General features: G+C 32.7%; 1 long non-coding RNA gene across 1 annotated transcript in view; it reads left to right on the top strand.

Moving 5' to 3' along the window:
- Positions 1–730: 730 nt before the first annotated feature.
- Positions 731–18515, top strand: part of LOC149031964 (uncharacterized) — a 50862-nt gene continuing 33077 nt past the window's right edge. Inside the window, exon 1 of the long non-coding RNA XR_016177128.1 lies at positions 731–1696. This is a non-coding gene — a long non-coding RNA (uncharacterized LOC149031964). The remainder of the gene's footprint in view (positions 1697–18515) is intronic.

The raw sequence follows: 18515 nt of genomic DNA, 5'->3' as shown, positions 1-18515 counted from the left end.
ATGGCGCTTCAAAAATCTCCTCTGAAGAATGAGGGAGAAAGAAAAAGAAAGAGAAGGAAGGTCGAACTATAGTGAGAGGGGTAGGAGGAGGAAAGCGAGGAAAAAGAGAAACGGAGCTAGTGGTGTTGTATATATTGCTTAGAAGTGTGTGTGATGAGTGTAAGCACGTATGTATGTATGTATGTGTGTGTGTATGTGTGTTGTGTGTTGTGTGTATCTACGTATATGAAAAAGATATGTAGAGGGAAAGGCAATGAGACAACGACGACGACGGTGTTGCTGCTGCTCGTCGTTCACAAAGGACCGAGAGTCGCCTTGCGAAGGACGCGGAATGTCGTCGTTACTTCCCCCTTTTCTACCCACCTTCCTTCTCCCCACTATCTCTAGCTGTCTTTTTCTCTCTCTCTCTCTCTCTCTCTCTCTCTCTTTCCTTGTTTACCCTATTGCACGCAGGAATTGACTACGAGCTGGAGATGAGCTGAACACGATAGTTTCTCTTGGATACCTAAAGCTTACTTATTGCAACGTTTCCAGATTGCACAAGCTTTCGCTTGCACGACTGAAAACGGATGGACGCGGACGCGAATGTATGAATGTGAACACATTCCGTTCTCTAACTACAACCTGGCAATTGTCTCATTGTCAGCTCGGTTTAATGTAATAATACATCGAAGAGAGAGAGGGTTGGAAAAAGAAAGAAACAGAGATGAGACTAAGGATGTCCTTTTAAATGAGATGAAACCGCGATAGAATGAAATAAGATCATATGTAAAATAAATTTAGAGAAGAAGATCAAGGAGGTTTGTTAAGAGCAGAGATTAAAGAAACGAAATTAATTTCTTAACAAAGTAACGTAAGTAAGCGATGGAAATATCAGGGAAAAGAGCGACATTGATGATTTACATTTTTCTCGTTTTCCACTTGTTCTTTAGAACAAATTAATACATTGCTTTATGTTAATTGAACTCTAATTATGCTTGTTATTCTTTTTTTAAATTATATTTGCTTTCTTGGATTTTCTAATCTTTTATATGAGCAATCATTAAAGTAAAATTTTTAAAGGAACCATATTCGAAGTATGTTAGCCTTTAGCTTATAGTTGTTGTCAAAGTTAGCTACTTTGTTAGATCTGATCGCATGTTCTAACTTCGTTCTATGTTTCATGCTGGTACCAAAATTGTATCGAAGATACACACCTTTAAAGCCATCCAGCTGGAGAAACGATAGCTCAACTTTTCGTATTAAGGATCGATCGGTGGAGGTCGTTTGACCCACTTGTTATAATAGTTTCACCTTATACACGAGAAACGATTACGTTAATTGTCTTTCCAGCTTTGATGGTCGACTCATATATATATACATACAGTTATATTAGAAAAGGGACTGAAGTGAATCAATTTATGCTAGCTCGATTAACGTCCTTGTAAAAAGCAAGAAATATGATAAATTATATGAAGGTTGAGATGTGTAGTGTAAACAACAATTAAAATGAAATAGAAGAAAACGAAAAAGAGGAAACGGTAAGAAAATCGATTCGAAGGTATTCGAATACCTAGAAAAATCGTGCGTACTTACTTTTCAAGTCGACTCGAATAAAAGCCCGCTTAACGTTAAAAAATCGTTAAAGAACTTGGACGATATTCTAAAGAAAAAGCACGCGAGAGGAAAGCACGGTCCACGAAATTGGATTTTCTAGGTAACGTATTAAACCTTTATCTCGTAGTGTTAGCCATTTTTTTACCGTTGCTACGCCACACACCTTGAGGCCCTTACATTTAACTTAACTTTATCCTCTAAACACGGGACATTATTTCGATCGTTTTCTCTCGGTCCAGATCTCGAAAGCTTTCTTCTCTATCTATGGTTTTTGTTTTTCTTTCTTACAAGCAAACTTTTTTAGTCGATTCAACCAGAAATATATTTTCTTCTTGTCTTCTCGATCATGAAACACGAAAGTTTTTAATCCACACAATTGTTGCCAATTCCTAATTCGTAAATCGTTACTTGGAAAATTCTAAGAGAGTTCGATAACGGATTTTTTTTGTTTTTTATTGGAAAATCGTAGAAAAGTTTTCCTTTCCAAGAATTATTTATCTCAATAATCACTTCCTTCTTATTCTTTTCTATTCTTTTTTCTTTTTATCTACTTGTTATTTATTTTTATTTTTCTCTCTTTTTTTCTTTCTTTCTTTATTATTCTTTCTACAGAAACTTAACATTCAAAGCCGATTTTAATTACTCGGAAAATCGAAAGAAAACAATATTTTCCTGTAGTTCGTTTTTAACTTGTAAACTTTTGATAATCACTCTTTTTCTTTTAACTTTCTTCCATCTTTTTCTTTTATTTAATTTCCTTTTTTTTATACACATTTGCCACAAATCGTTTGTAGGTACTCACCAATTACATAACGCTTAACCTAACTGAGACTTAAAAGCTTGAAATGAAGAATTTTTGTGGAATCATCCAGTGCTTTAATGTCAAGCTTTAAATTACGTTTTATCATTGGTAAGAGACTAATTATCTACTTTTAATTAAATCAACCATGAATTCGTTCGTTTGAAATGACTTATGAAGTTATCCCCCCCTATATTTTCCATGCTTCTTTTTACTAACTCTTAGATTTTCAACGAATCGAATGAACGCGATTGTGACGACTTTTCTAAGGTTAGGGGATTATTTTTCCAACATTTAGATCTATATTAGAATGAGGATAAAAAAATCATGTAATAACCAAAAAATTTTTCTCATTAACACGTACAAATGTTTTGTTTCCTATTTTTTTTTTATTTTTTTTTATTTTTTAATCGAAAAAAAATATTTAAGAGAGAAGCATCACAAATAGTAGTAGTGTAATAGAAGAAGAAAGTACATCACGTATTCCATGCAAATGTATTATTCGGATATCTGCTAATTCATGCTCGACTGTCGATGATCGATCGAACGATGGATGTAACACCGTTGCTACATCAAAGTCAAGCAAACGTTGCACCGTTAAAAGTGCATCTACCGAACCTTCCTCCATCCATTTTAAGAGCAATACATATTTCTCTGTATATATACGTGTATGTGTGTTTGTATATATGATATCACGTGTTTCAAAGCCATCATCGTTTTATCGTTCGAATACGTTTAAGAAAGATATTATATAGATACTGGTAGTAAAGTAAGACAAATTGATTTTAAATGATAGATTTTCTTTTTGTTTCTATCTTTTTTCTTTTACACAAAATTCTTTATCTTATAGGATATTTTCTTAAATTAGCTCCAAGATTTAACGTGTTAAAAAAAAACGAAGATGAGATTGCGTTTGTTTGTCGGAAAATAATTAATTTTCCTCTTTATTTTAATTATATCAAATCTTATTGACATTGATAAGCATTTAATAAGTTAAATTATTAGAATTCGTTAAAGATCGGTAATTATTTGCTTAATTAAAATTTTATGAGATAATATTGAAATGAGACGTATCGTTGAAAAAAATGTTTGCGCTATTTAACGATGAGCATCAAATTTTAACAAATTATTCGATAACACGTCCTATGATTAGTTTTAATTGAATTTGAATAGTATATAGTTATATATATTGTGCATTTGTATCTCTATATATGTGCATATAGTATATGCATATACGTGGCTTTAGAAGGACTATTATTTGTATCGATTTTATGATTTTGACGCGAATTCGAACGAATCCGCAGCTTTTTCTTCTCTGTTTGTGAGACAGTCGACAGATTTGCATTATTAACGAGAGAGAACATAAGAGAAAGATAGATAGAGAGAGAGAGGAAGGAAAATGTTTTTCGCTTATATTTTCTCTTTTTATATAAGATATAATTAATCATTTTCAATATCATTGCTATCATCTTAATTAATTCTAATTTTTTCGTAAATAATTTTAATTTTTTAATAAAATAATTTGTATATTTGTTAAGTTATATTAAATTTTATTACATTAAAATTAATTATCACTTGATATTAAAAAATATAAGTAGCAATAATTATAACATAATTATATAAGTATAAATAATATTTCAAAAAAATTGGATTATAAAGGGTTAATGTGAGTTCACGTAGTTATACTCAAAATGCAAAGAGTTAAAATTGATCGTATTATGACAATGATCGCTTTATCTACCGGAAACCTATTGAAAGGCTTTTCAATTGCCTTAGATTATCGATCGGTAGCAATTTAATCGGCTTTTCAATTTTTAATGCATATGGGCTTTTTTTTTATTTTTATTTTTTTAGTAATACAAATTTACTTTATATAATTTGCACATAAAATATATTATTTAAGGATTATAAAATAAAAATAGAAAAACACCGTTTTTTTTATCATTCAGATTATGAATTTTTCAAAACTTTCTTCAAATTATCTTAAAATCGATAGATAAAGTGTTAAGTGTAAAACTAAAAACTTCTAATAACCATTTGTAAATAATGAATAGAGCAAAGTATTGAAAGAAGAAATAAGAAAAGATAACATTCGAAAAATCATCATGGTAGCATGCAAGGTAAATCATTATCAAGCAGTTCTGTCAATCAGGTAAAATGTACTTCAAAGAAATCGTCAGTAAATTTCTTCTCTGCCCTTTGATTAGTCAATTAGCCAAGCTAGATAGATATAGAAAAAAAAAGAAAAGGCAACAGCCTATAACACAACGCACAAGATATTTATTCGTTACGGTGGAATATTGTATATTATATATTATACATGACGCATACATGGCAACGTGTATCGTCTTAACAAGATTACTAATCTTCTGCTTCATAAATGTAATCAAATTTAAAGCTCTAGCACGTAAATAGTTGCCCGTTACGATTAATTTTATGAGTCTTTTTGAATGTAGTAGTTCTAATTGAGGTGTAAAACGCGTAGTTATTTCTTCGTTTTGAAAAAAAATGCTCAAAAGGAAAGACAGCGAGGGAGAGAGAGAGAGAGAGAGAAAACTAAAAATATGAAATAAATCGATAAATTATAATTTACAATATACATTTTCAAGGTACATCGATGATAGATAAGAGAAAATTTAGCAAACAACCAATTAGATTCTTTAGTAAAAGCGTGACGTAGACGATCGGTTCATTAACGAACAAGTTGGAGTTAATTATATGAGAAGGAACGCGTTTGAATCGTTGTGCCGAAGGATGATGGCTAGACCTGGACTAAGAAAATCTTGGAGAGAATGAGACAACGAATAGAGAACGAAGAGGAAGAGGTAGTAGGGAACTTTGAAAATTCGCTGACGTTTAGTTTATCTCCGTTCCTACCTTCTCCTCCTCCTCTTCCTCTTCTTCTTTCTCCTTCTATCACCCAGTCGTTTCTCGGTATCTTCACAAATGCTTTGGCTGTCTCACCTTGTCTACTGATCTCTGCGATTCTTGATTTTCTCTCTCTCTCTCTCTCTATTTCTCTTTACTACCTCACTTGCAATCTTACGTCATCCCTGCCATCGCAACGTATTTCCTTGGAAAATTCATACTATCAGACGGTTGAGAAGCGTTAATGTGCAAAAGCACATGCAACAAGCCTCCCGGCACCTTGTTACTCCAATCTTCCTTGTTTACGTTCGAACATTCTCGATGAACTCTCTCGATTGGTCCAGATTAAAATGATTCCCAATAACTACAAATGTCATATAAATCATAAATAAGACAAATGACTTTTACCGTTAAACATATCATTACAAAATAATTGATCATTTTTAATCGAAATATAATATAAGAATTTTCTTTTTTTTTTAACAATAATTAACATCGTATTCATTTCTTCATTCTCGATAGGATAAATAATTTTATCGTTCAATACATTTAATGTAATATATAAATATATATGCGACATGGTTGAATGATACTTTTTAGAAATGCAAGATAATTTTTGTTTTTTACAGAAAATGGAAAACTCACATCAGTTTCGAATTTACGATTATTAACCTTTAGACCATTTCCGTTCTCCCTTCCACCTCGATACTCATTCTACTTCCCTTAATAATAAACTCTTAAGAAAAGTTGGAAAAGTCTGAGAATATCCACGAAGTTCTTTGTTCAGGTCGTTGTAAAGCAAGGAAGAGATACGGATCTTTATGTATATAAATGTATATTATATATATATATATATAATATATGTGTATATATGTCTAAGACGACAGGAGTATAACCGCGACTTGCAACGTCATTAAACTTCTAAGTTGACCCTATCTTTGCCGAGTTAAACTTTCATATTCACGAGCGGGACCGTTCTTCGAAATGGTATTACACGAGTAACAACGAGAAAGGAAAGACGGCAAGGGGTACATTGCAGTTTCTCTCTCTCTCTCTCTCTCTCTCACACTCTCTCACACAGGTTTTCTCTCTTTCTCTCTATCAAAATAACGAGCGTTTCAGCATAGTTCCAAAGGTGTGAGATAGAAAGAGAGAAAGATACAGATGGTCTCCGTGGAAAACTTGCATTCCTATAGGAGAAGAGAGATGATTTACGTTGGTACCGCGAAGCTGTAAAGTTTTATCCTTGGCTGAATCCAACGAAATGTTTATTCTATGAAAGATAAAAAAATAAATGCATAAGAAGAAGAAGAAGAAGAAGAAGAAGAAGAAGAAGAAGAAGAAGAAGAAGAAGAAGAAGAAAAAGAAAGAGCAGAAAAGTGAATAGAAAAAGCACTGGAACAGAAAAAAAAGTTAACCATGTAATCTTTTTTTCTTTCAGTTTCCTTTCCTTTTTTGTTCTTTTCCTTTTTCTCTTTTTTTTGCATCCCCTTAAAACCAAATATTTAGGGAGGATCTATTTATAAAATGATGATAAAGGTAAAGTACATAGTAACACGTGCTTATGAGAAAAATGCTAGGTCGTTCTCCTAATCGAGCAGAACTCGATAGCAAGGGGTTGGATGTTAGGTGAGTAACGGGAAGGATAAAAATGGAGGTAGAGACAGAATCAACTAACGAAGTTATAAAACCTCTTCTTTGGGAAAACTTGTTGGAAAAATATCATTTAACCGTATAACTTCTTACTAGGTTTCCGATTAAATAAGTCTCGATAACGTAAAATATTATCGATCCATTTTTTAATATAATATATTCTAACATATTTTTTCTAATAATATTGTATAAAGTGTATTCTTTGATATTTAATTTTTTTTACTATTTGATACGCTTATAAAGAAAGATAAGTTCAAAGTTCATTTAGTTTGTATACGTGAAAAAACATGAATTTGTGTGTATGTGTATGTGTTTAAATAGTATACGGTATTATGAACCTGTAGCAAAGCATTTCAGTCGTGTCATCGAGTCTGGGAGAACATAATCTTAACAAAGACCGCTTTTTCCTTCAGTCAAGAAATCTTCCTGAAGGGAAGGATTATAATGGAGTTTTAAATCGATGCACATCTCCTATCCCAAATAGAGTATTCTCGATCTATTCTTTACTTTCTACTATCATAAAGTGAACAGCGCACAACGTTCACTTGTTAAAAGGAAAAAGACTGAAAATAAAGACTTTCGATACATGTTTCTCTGTCAAGGATGAATATACTTTTTAATAAATCTCGTCTCTTAGACGTCTACTAAAGGCTTCAAATTTGAGATTAAATCGGCAAACGATCGCATAAACCCAATTGAGTTCTCTTTATATAAAGGAAATACGTTTTCAAATCACAAACATCCAATCTCGTAAACTGGTTTTAGTTCTCAATCGTTAAACAAAGCTAAAATGTCTATACTAATAGCTAAATACTAACTCTAAAAAAGTGAAGAGATTGAGAGAGAGAATGAGAATTTGAGTTTCTAACAATTTTCATTGGTTAATCAAGACGAAACTTCACTATTTCCTAGTACTTACTCTTTAATCGAAAATTCGATTATGTATATAGTTAGAATCTTGAAATTCATTCTAATCAATCAACGATATAATAATAGAAAATAGTTTTTAGTTCATTACAAATATTTTTCTATATAAACTATTACATGTGCAACCGACAAACTTAACTTTCAATAGCGTTTCCATTCTGTTATATTATAATAAATTGTTTGACTTATTTTCTAATCGATTTAATGATAAAATAAAATTCTGCTTATTATTCTTATATTGAATATTTTTTATTTTTTTATTTTAATGGCAAACTTTTAGAGAGAGAGAGAGAGAGAGAGAGAGAGAGAGAAAGAAAGAGAGAGAGAGAGAGTAAGAATAGTTTTATCGATCGCCAAATAGTCGACTTCAAGCGATTATTATTTGACGAGTACGATAACAAGGTCAGACTCGTGCAAAGTTACGCCGTAAAGGTTTAGGTAGAGACGAGTGGCGAACAGAGAAACCGAAGCGAACAGCTATTCTCATTAGCGAATTCAGGATCGAGTGGCAGTAAACGCGAACGCGAACGTGAAGATGCCAATGGTAATTGCGAGCAGCAATGGCAAATTGCAATTATAGGTGGAAAATGAAGAATCGATAGTTCATACGTAGGTAAACTCATTCCTTCTAGTTCCTTTCACAGCTTTTCCTCCCAATGCCCGTTTCCTTTCGCACGAAAAACACATGAGAGACGTTCCACTTTATTTTCTCGATCACTCCACTTTCATAACCTCGATTTTAATCGGTTTAAATAGAAGAAAAAAAAGGAAAAAAGAAAGAACAGAAAAAAAACACATTTCTAGAACGAACAAAATTTACACTTTTCTAGAATTACTTATTGTCATAATAAAAAGTTTAACATAATCTGTACCACTTTTTCCAATGATATAATGAAAATACTTAATCGGTCAAGGACAACGATCTTGAAAAGTAATAATATAATAACCATTATATTAAAGAATAGAATGATAAGAGCAAACATTCCTGTCTCTTAAAATATATCCAAGGATAAAGAAAGATCTAAAGAGAAAAAGGATATAGAAAAGTCGACGATCGACATTCTTTCGAATGGAACTTCTTGGAATCCATTGCAATTCTACAAGCTATGTCCTTATACTACCTGATACTTACTTATTTCTTATTGCTTTATACTATCTCGATAAAGAGCAACTTGTAGAGTTAGACTCGAACCTCTTTACTTGTGCTAATGTTCGTGCTATTTCGTTTAATATCGTTTCATATTAAACATGCAAATGAAGTTTGCCGATTATTTATCTTGTGTTGACCAAGAATATATAAGAAATAACGTGTTAGGATGTAAAATAAAAGGGGAGAAATAAATTCGTAAGGTTGACGGGTTTTAAGTCGTTAGGACGAGGTGGAGGTGGGGGAAGATGACGTTGATCGCTAAATTAAACTCGTATCATCATATTTTCTTCGGAGCGTGAGTCCGTCCTCATTCATGACGATGCTAATAACGACAATGCCGAGAGACAGCTCTAACGAAACAACCCGTCTGCCTTTTCAATTTTATACACAATGAATAATCGATACGGAGTAATGACCGACTTCATTCGTCTTGTTATATACTTGCTCTTTCTTGCTTCCACTTTTTTTCTAATAGTTAACGTATCTACATAGATACATTCATACGTACACGTACGTATATACATACTTTTGTGTCACGATAATTAGAAATATTGATTTCATTTTTTTCGATAACGATGGATTTTAATTAATCACGGAATTAATTATTATCATTTGCAATTTATTGGTTTTAAGGATAATGACACTTAAAGGAATTAATTAAAATTATCCCATATGTACGATAATAATACATTAATATATATATATATATATATACGATTATATTATCGTTAAAATTATTTTATATCAATATTACTACTGTTACATATTTTAATACGAATATCATATTTAATATTGTTCGGTATATATTATTATTCAGTTTATTAATATTTTACAATCATATAGATATTATAATATTCTAAACAAAAATATTGAATGAAATTTATTTTTCACATTTGAGAAAAAGAGAGAAATAGAGAGAGAGAGAGAGAGAGAGAGAGAGAGAGAAGAAAAATAAAGCTCATAAGTAGGTAGGTAATTAGGTGTACATACGAACGAGCGTGTAATAATCATAATGATAATAATTCTTTGTCGAACAAACTATTACAAATAAATGTTATCCTGTATAGGGCAGTCCATTGATTGGATATGGGAACGGTAGATGCAGCTGTGGTAAAGGATGTAATAGATGCACATATTGGATACAACCAACAGACCTCGCGCATGTCTTACACGAGTCCGAGAATGCACTCGCTTGCAACGATCGCGTGCATCGACTCCATTAGAGAATCATTGTCGCTCCTTTCCAAGCTAACTCTTACGAAGGACGACCAGGAATATATATATATGTCTTTCGCCTATCGTCTCATTTTACTGCTGACTCATTTTTGCACCTTTAAAAACGAGTACCATCCGACTCGGTTAGCTACTTTTCTCCTTCCCCCAATCCTACGATCAGCCTTTTTTATTTTTCTTCTTCTTTTCAGTTATTTCTTCGAAGTTTGCCCTTTATGGAATCTCCCCTTCAAGGTCAACGCGTTGTCATCTATTGCAATTAACTGTTTTGACAAAACGTACCATATGATCGAGAGTATACTATAAAAATTTATAATACTTTCTCAATATCCTACATTTTATTCGAATAAATAAAATAAGTATTTTATCTGATTTCTTTTCTTTTGGCATTATTAAATGTGTATTTTAACCCTTTCGCTACGGTGGGCCTCGCCGCGAAGTACCTCGTCTAGAACGGAGCGCCGTACCGAAAGTGGGAACATTAAGCGCGCGCAGTCTTTAGCATTCGGAGCCTTTTGTCTCAAAAACGACTTTGTGACATTACTTTTAGAAACAAAATGATTTGTGTTCATAATTATGTGACTATAGTCTATGACTATAGTCACCCGTCGCGTATAGGTGGCATCGTGTGACGGGTGACTATAGTCACCCGTCGTGTGCGGGTGTCGTTTTGTGGCGGGTGACTATAGTCACCCGTAGTAGTGAAAGGGTTAATTTTGATTTGATCGAGAGTTGAAAAAACAAAAAAATAAAATTAATAATCACATTTAATATATTTTCTTTGAATCGTTTCATAAATTTGGTTTTTTTTTATTCTCCTTATATAAAAAAAAGTATTTTTTTCTGATTGATGTTACGCGGTAATCGGAATAATATGATAATAATTAGCCTTTATAATCGTCAAGTTTTCAATTTGTTCCTGCATTCTTTCAAAATAACGTTGACAAAAATAAATTTTTCTTTTTATTGAAAATAAGGCAAATTATTACTTTAATATTAAATTATTTTTTGTTGTTCATTAGAGATAATAAATAGAGGTAAGTGATGATCTGGAGTAACCTCTCGAGTACAAAGAGTTATTATTTGAATAAATAGACTAACAAATAGTGATATCTATACAGAAGAGGATTTTAATTCGATAAATCGCGCGCTAGCGGGACATGAGACATTTGAGAATGCACGGGGAAACGATATTCAAATATCGTATGCATGTACATCTCATATCCATTTCTATATCCATCATCCATGGATCGGCCGATAGGAATATCGTCGTATACGTTATATCCATAGAAATTTTACGCGTTCGCGATCCGTGTCAAGCTGGCAGCAGTACACCACGAATTTACAAACGTACTGTCATTGCATGCATACGTAAAATGTGACCACGTTATCGGAACATTTTTCTCGGAATTGAAAAAATATCAAAGAAAAAAGAGGTAGTGTGTGTGTGTGTTTTTTTTTTTATCTGGTTAGCATTACGCGATTAGAATAATAAGTGCCGATAGTAAAAGATAGCGTGTTCTATTTGTCAATTTTGTTTTTTCTCTTTCTTTTTTAATTTTTTGTTTTTCATTATTGTTATATAGTTTTGATAAAAATAAATTGCTTCATTCATTCCTCGAATATTTTTCTTTTTTTTTCCGATTGGTTTTCCTTTCTTTGATGTTTTTTTTCATTCTAATCTTCATTTTTTGAATAAAAATTCTATACGATAATGATGATGATAAAATTGTAATACATTTCTCGCGTTAATGTAATTTATGCTATTATTCAATGTTACAAAATGCGAATTATTAATTATACATTTTGATTTACTACAAAGGTGCGAACTTGCCATTCAAACAAACCTTCTTCTCTCTCTTTCTCTTGATTCGAGAAATACTAACGGATTTGCGTCTAGATTTGTAACGAAACAAACAGAGAGTAGCTTCGTTGGGAACTAGTCAAGTTGGACGGCGTGAAATTTGTTTAACAATTTCCATCGTTGGACGTATGTAAGGAATTCTAGAAGAAGAAGAAGAAGAGGAAGATGAGGAAGAAGAAGAAGAAGAAGAAGAAGAAGAAGAAGAAGAAGAAGAAGAAGAAGAAGAAGAAGAAGCGGAGGGTTAGGAGTCTTGTCCGTAATAAAAGATAATACTCTAATTATCGTTAGAAACGTCATTACGTCATTAGGTAATTGCATTGAACGTGCGAGTTGGATAAAGAAAACGAATTTGCTAAGAAATTTTAGTCTTACGAGCGTTTCTCTTTTCTTTTCTCTCTATCTTTCTTTCTATTTCTTTAACTCATTCTTCTCCTCTGCTACTGTGAAAGAATCGTAGAACGAGACGTAATTTCTCGCCTTGCTTATCCGACGACGCATCAGAGTTCGAATGTGAGTTAGGGGAGAAAACCAAGAAAAAGAAACTCGACTCGCGAGAAATGAAGGAGGAAGAGAATCAGAGGAAGAACGGTAAGTAGGAGAAGGAAAGGAAGTGGAGGTGGAAATAGTGGAGGGTTTCTTCGATATCCAACATTCGTGAGAAAAACGTAACGTATGACCTGCTCGCGATAAGTTATCTCACCCCTGTCGATATCAGATGTCGAGGATCTCGACTATTTGCTGAATGTTACCGCAGTAACGTGGCTCGATCTCTTAACTTTCTTTTCTATCTTTCTCTTTTATTTTCTCTTTCTCTCCCTCTCTCTTTCTCTCTTTCCTTCGAATTTCCAGCGTCGACAAATTCGCGGAAAAGTCGCGATTTGACGAAAGTTTCCGGCTTCCGAATCCATCTTGCATACTTCTAGTTGGAAAAGTGGAAATTTCTAAAAAGAAATTGCTCCGTGAGAAAGAAAGAAAGAGAAAGAAAATATTTCCTTTCTCTTATTACGAACACAATCGAACGAGGGGTAAGCATGAGATATTAGATCTACCATCGGCACTTATCTTATACCTAAAGAAAAATTTCATAGATTTGTTTTAGTAGAATGATCGATTCCTTTTCTCGTTCTCTTAGTTTCTTATTCTTTTTCTCTCTGTCTCTCTTTCTTTCTTTCTTTCTTTCTCTTTTGAAGCATGAGCCAAACGTTTAAGGAATCTAAGAAGACACTTAGGAAAAATAACTCGTGAAGGAACATAGAATATTTTCCACGTGCAGTTCCCAGCTTTTGGAAGAAAAGACGATTATCGAAAAAGCCTTTCGATATACTCGATAAGGCTCGGGAATTTTCTCAATTCGATGTAAAACGGAAAAATCATTTTTCTATCGTGGTTCAGAAAATTCCAAAGAAAGAAAAAGAGAAAGAGAGAGTTTCGTAACGGACGCATTTCCGAGTATTCACTACGAAGTCGTCAAGCAAATCTCCGGAGGAAACGTTTCAACGACATATATGATTTTTTGTATCGTTATTTCTGTCGATAAAATATTCAAATTCATACACGTATGGTGGTAGTATATTATTCGATCGATGAAAAAATTTCTTCGTATTTTTTCTCCTATAAATCCTTTTAAAATCGTATAACTTTGATTACATCGATAGGATTTGTCGATACTTAATAAATTCATTCGAAAGATGACACGTCGTAGAATAATTAAAAAAATAATTTTATTATTCATATTTATTCGAACAAATATTATAATGTCTTGAAAATAAACAAAAATAAAGTAGAAATTCTCGATATATTTGACAAATTTAAAAAAAAAAATAGATAAGTGCGATTCAGGTAAATAAAAATATTTACGATTACATATTATGAAAATGACGTAGTAAATATCATTCGGTGTGGAATAAATTTGATTCGAGCAATTTCAATTTAGAAATTGAAACTTCAAATACGTACCTCGTTTTATCATCGACTGATTACTGGAAAAGGTCGATGGAGTGGTGGAAAAAATTCAAAATAAAACAATCACATTAGCAATCATGATATCGATGAAGGAATAAACATCGACCACGAAACAGTTTTATATCATTTGAAGAAAAAGACTTCGTTTAAAATATGAAAAAGAAAAACTTATATGACATTTGCATTAAAATAAGAAAGAAAAATTCTTTTCCGGGGCCCACGTACTTCGATCTTTTCTAGAAGATCAAAAGATTGGATAAAAACTTTTATCCGTTCTCTTTTTTTTTTCACGAGTCAATGACAGCTGGTGAGACTTGTGTTTTTTTGTTTCTTGATACCATGCAACTTTCAACAACGAAAAAAAAGAAAAAAGAAGAAAGAAAAAGAAACAAAGTCAACATCTGGCATTTTATAGTTAGCTCCTCTAAACAACAACCTTTCAACCAGGAAGAACATTTATCAATTTTCGACGAAGATTTATTAAACCGACGGGGAATGCCGGCGCCAGAACGAACTTACCTAATATCTTGATCGATTATTAATATCCACGAGATATATATATATATATAACTTTAAATGCGTGATAAAGCTATGTAAGAAAAATCATTGATATTTTGATATCGATCTAACGTTGGCGTTAATATCGATCATTAAACACCTGAAATTTCAGGATCGACAGATATTAATAGACTCGTTGAAAAATGTACGAAGAATTATTATGTTATTGGAAAAGATGATTGCATTCAAAAATTTAACGCGAATAATTAAATTAAAACAAATCTATAATAAATGTCGAGTACAAAAAAATAAATAAAAAACAGAAAGTGAAGAAATAACGATAGATCTAATAGATACAAATTGTTGTTAAGGATAAAAACATGATGAAAGTTATCTTCTTTTCTTTTTTTTTTAAATAAATATCTATCAAATATGGATTATTAAATAATAATAAAAAATGAAAAAATTACAATCGATCGGTAGAATACAAAATATATCTTTATATATAAAAATTCAGTGTCACATTGTTGGTTTGCAATGAACTTCGAAATTACTGAACTGATCTTAATGAGTTTTTTTTTATTTTGTGTAATTTATTTCAACCTAATTCAATTTTATTTTTATTGCTAATTTAAGGATTTGTTATTTAAAGGTTATCTAGGTCTCTAGATACTCTAAGTTTTCAATAGATGGCGCTATATCACAATTCAATTATCTCGATATATTCACGTCATACGTTGTTTTCAGATTTACATATAGCATAACTAACCTTGCTTTTTATGTTTTCCCGAGTATTATTATTTTATGTATTGTTACAATTTACTAAATAGTTTAGAATTATATTCAATCAACATTTTATAACAAAGCCACAGCAACGCGTGGCCGGAGCATCCTATATATATATAGGATATTATATATATATATATATATATATATATATATATATATATAAAAGTTAAAGAAAAGTTTTGTTCTTAATATAATATTCCTATAAATTGTAAAAAACTGTAAAAATAATTGTAGAAAATAATCGAATATAATGATGAATTTAAATGATAGAAAATATTATATTAAAGAGTTTAGAAATGTAACTAGTTGAGGGACACTGGATTTGAACGGGCCGGTTAACTTGAAATACCGGTCCCATCCTAGCAACTCTAGCATGAGGTTGACTATCCAAGATAGGATAGGTTGTTTCAGCTTCCGTGAGGCTCCAGGCACGAGAACTTGTACAGAGAAGTTGTTAGAGGCAGAGGAGAGAACAAGAAAAAGATAAAGAAAAGGAAAAGGAAGAATCGTGGCGGCAGGTCAGACGAGCGACTAAAGGAACGATAGGAGATGGTGAGACGAAGGGGGAAAAAAGGACAAGAAGATCCAATGAGATGTGATGGGATGGGAACAGAAAGTGGAGAGCCCCATCTTACTCTCGTGGACCACTCACTCTTTTCACTCCCTCTACTTCTACTCGGAAATGTTCGTGTATCTTCGTAAAGGTTCGGGCACGCGAGAACCACGCGCATCAAGGTCGCTGGCCGTCTACCTTTCCTCGATGGCAAGTGCATGTGCATTGTACTGCAACTGTAACGCGTAGTCGCGGTTTTTCTCTCTTCCTCTCTCTCACTCTCTTTCTTTCTTGTAGACGATATCAGGGACGCAACTACGTTTCTGATTGAAAAACATTCCATCGTGTTAATTTTCTCCCTTTTTTATTTTTTCTTATTTAATATGTGTACCACATAAATGTCTCTACAAATTTCCATTAAAAAAAATTAATATTTCATAAAACCATTTCACGCACGAAGAAGATATTTCCATAATTCTTGATACACGTATACAAATATACCATATAGATATATAACATGTATTTAAGATTCTCACGAAAAGACAAACTTTCTTCCGTTGTTTCTTTATATGATTTCCATATATGATTCTTTATATGATTATAGGTGGTCATCGTTGAAACTATAGATACGTTTTCGAAAATAAACGGTGTCCTTCGTACGTCACTCAAAATTATGTATTATACAAACGTTACTCTCTCTTTCTCTTTCTCTCTCTCTCTCTCTCTCTCTCATTCAGAAACACATTCTGAACTCGATTGTCGGGACCAAGCATAATGCCGAAGTCTCAAGATAATTTTCTCCTAACTCGTTTCTTTCGTCTCTCTCTCTCCTCGATTGTAAAGTTCCCGTTCGAATTTAAAAAGTTAATAAGAAGTAGCATGGAAGTTAAACGTTTCCCTACCAAACCTCTTTCCAACCTCCAACCCCCAACCCCTGCAAAGGCGACGAACATTAATGCTAGAATTAGTATCGCTGCTAACGGAGTACTTCGTTCGTTCGTCTGAAAAGAGTTTGGCGATGAAAGAAGAAGGAAGACTAACCTAAGAAAAGATAGGAGAAAGGTAACGCGGTATAAGAGGGTATGCTCGACCAACGAATACGAGTTTGCTATAAAATTCTTTACGATCTTGCTTCATAAAACATTACTTGCAAAGACGTTTATGCAAGACTCATCTGACATTGCTTGTACATCTTTTATAATACGTTACCGCACTTCCAACTACCAAATAGTATTTAAAACACTATATTCTCTCTTCCCGTTTATTTATTTCTAGGTATAATAAAATTTGTCATCTTGTGTGTACTTCACCTGCTCGCTTATTTTTAATATTAATATCATTCAACAACAACAATAACAAAAATCTTTCATTTTATTATTTATATGTGTGTACATATTTATGAGAAGGGTTGTTAAATAAATTTTTATTTTTCGTATATGCACAAATATCTGATATAGGAAAAAATCGAAAGTACAAATATCAGATGCGTCCCTGAGAAGAAGAGAAAGGTTGGAAGAGAATAGTAGGCAGCCTCCGCACTTCGAAGAAGCTCGGTCCAGAACTAATCGTCAAAATATATAGTAAGCGGTGATAGGGTGAGGGGAGAGAAAGGCCGCCTGGGTGAAACACCTGCTCGATTTGACAAGATACCCACCGTAGCCTCCTCCTGCACAACAATAATAACACAAGGGAAGAAGAAGAAGAATAAGAAGAAGATGAAGAAGAACGGATGCTGGGATATACTGGATAACGCAGAAAGATTATTGTAAGACGTAGAACGCTGCGAGCTATGCTGCCGCCATCAGAGCAAGCTGCAACTTTATACTATGTTTGTGTGCTATATTTCTGCATATGTGTGTGTGTGTGTGTGTGTATTTCAAAGAAAAAAAGAGAAAGAGAGAGAGAGCTCGTATTATACTTAACTCACCGAGCCAGTATACTTAAATTTCCTTTGCACGCATGTATACCGGTCGGTGGCGTACAAGTGAGCTCCTACCATCATCATATATATATATATAAACTTTTTTATTTAAACTCATATAGCGAATAAACATTTTTTTTTTAAATTGCCTTCATTAAAAAAAAGAAATCGGATTTGATTCGAATCGCATTTTAAATTAATTGCTTTTTACTTAATCGTTGATTGAATTAATTTGATAAATCGCTTACTTATTTTTATTTATCGATAGATCGAATAAATTTTTGTGTAAAATAATTGATATTTAATATTTTCAAAATTCTTTTTATTTGAGAGATTTCTTTTTTTTCTGAATAAAAAAAGAAATATCAAGGACGTGTGACAGGTTTGACGAGATTCCAATAATCTTTGGAGAAAACATGAACAGTATTTAGAAGAATTGAAGGATGAAGAGAAGAGGGAGGGGGAGGTAGCAACGAAGCAAATAGCCCTTGGCGATTTTCATAGTCGCGTAGTTCGAACACGGTATGTGTGCTACGCGGATACGTTTATTTATTACGTCTCTTATCGCACGGCTAGCGGTAAAGTCGCTCCCTTATTGTGCTCTCATAGTGTCTATGTGGCAAAGATTAACCCATAATTGGTTCATATATCCTGTAGGATACACTGACTTATGACCTGCATTACTACACCGTAATCTGTATG

The sequence above is a fragment of the Polistes dominula genome, unplaced genomic scaffold, assembly GCF_049000335.1.
Source record: "Polistes dominula isolate Pdom_NZ unplaced genomic scaffold, Pdom_raw_medaka contig_168, whole genome shotgun sequence".
In the NCBI taxonomy this organism is placed as follows: domain Eukaryota; kingdom Metazoa; phylum Arthropoda; class Insecta; order Hymenoptera; family Vespidae; genus Polistes; species Polistes dominula.
This window is presented reverse-complemented; position numbering and strand designations above follow the sequence as displayed.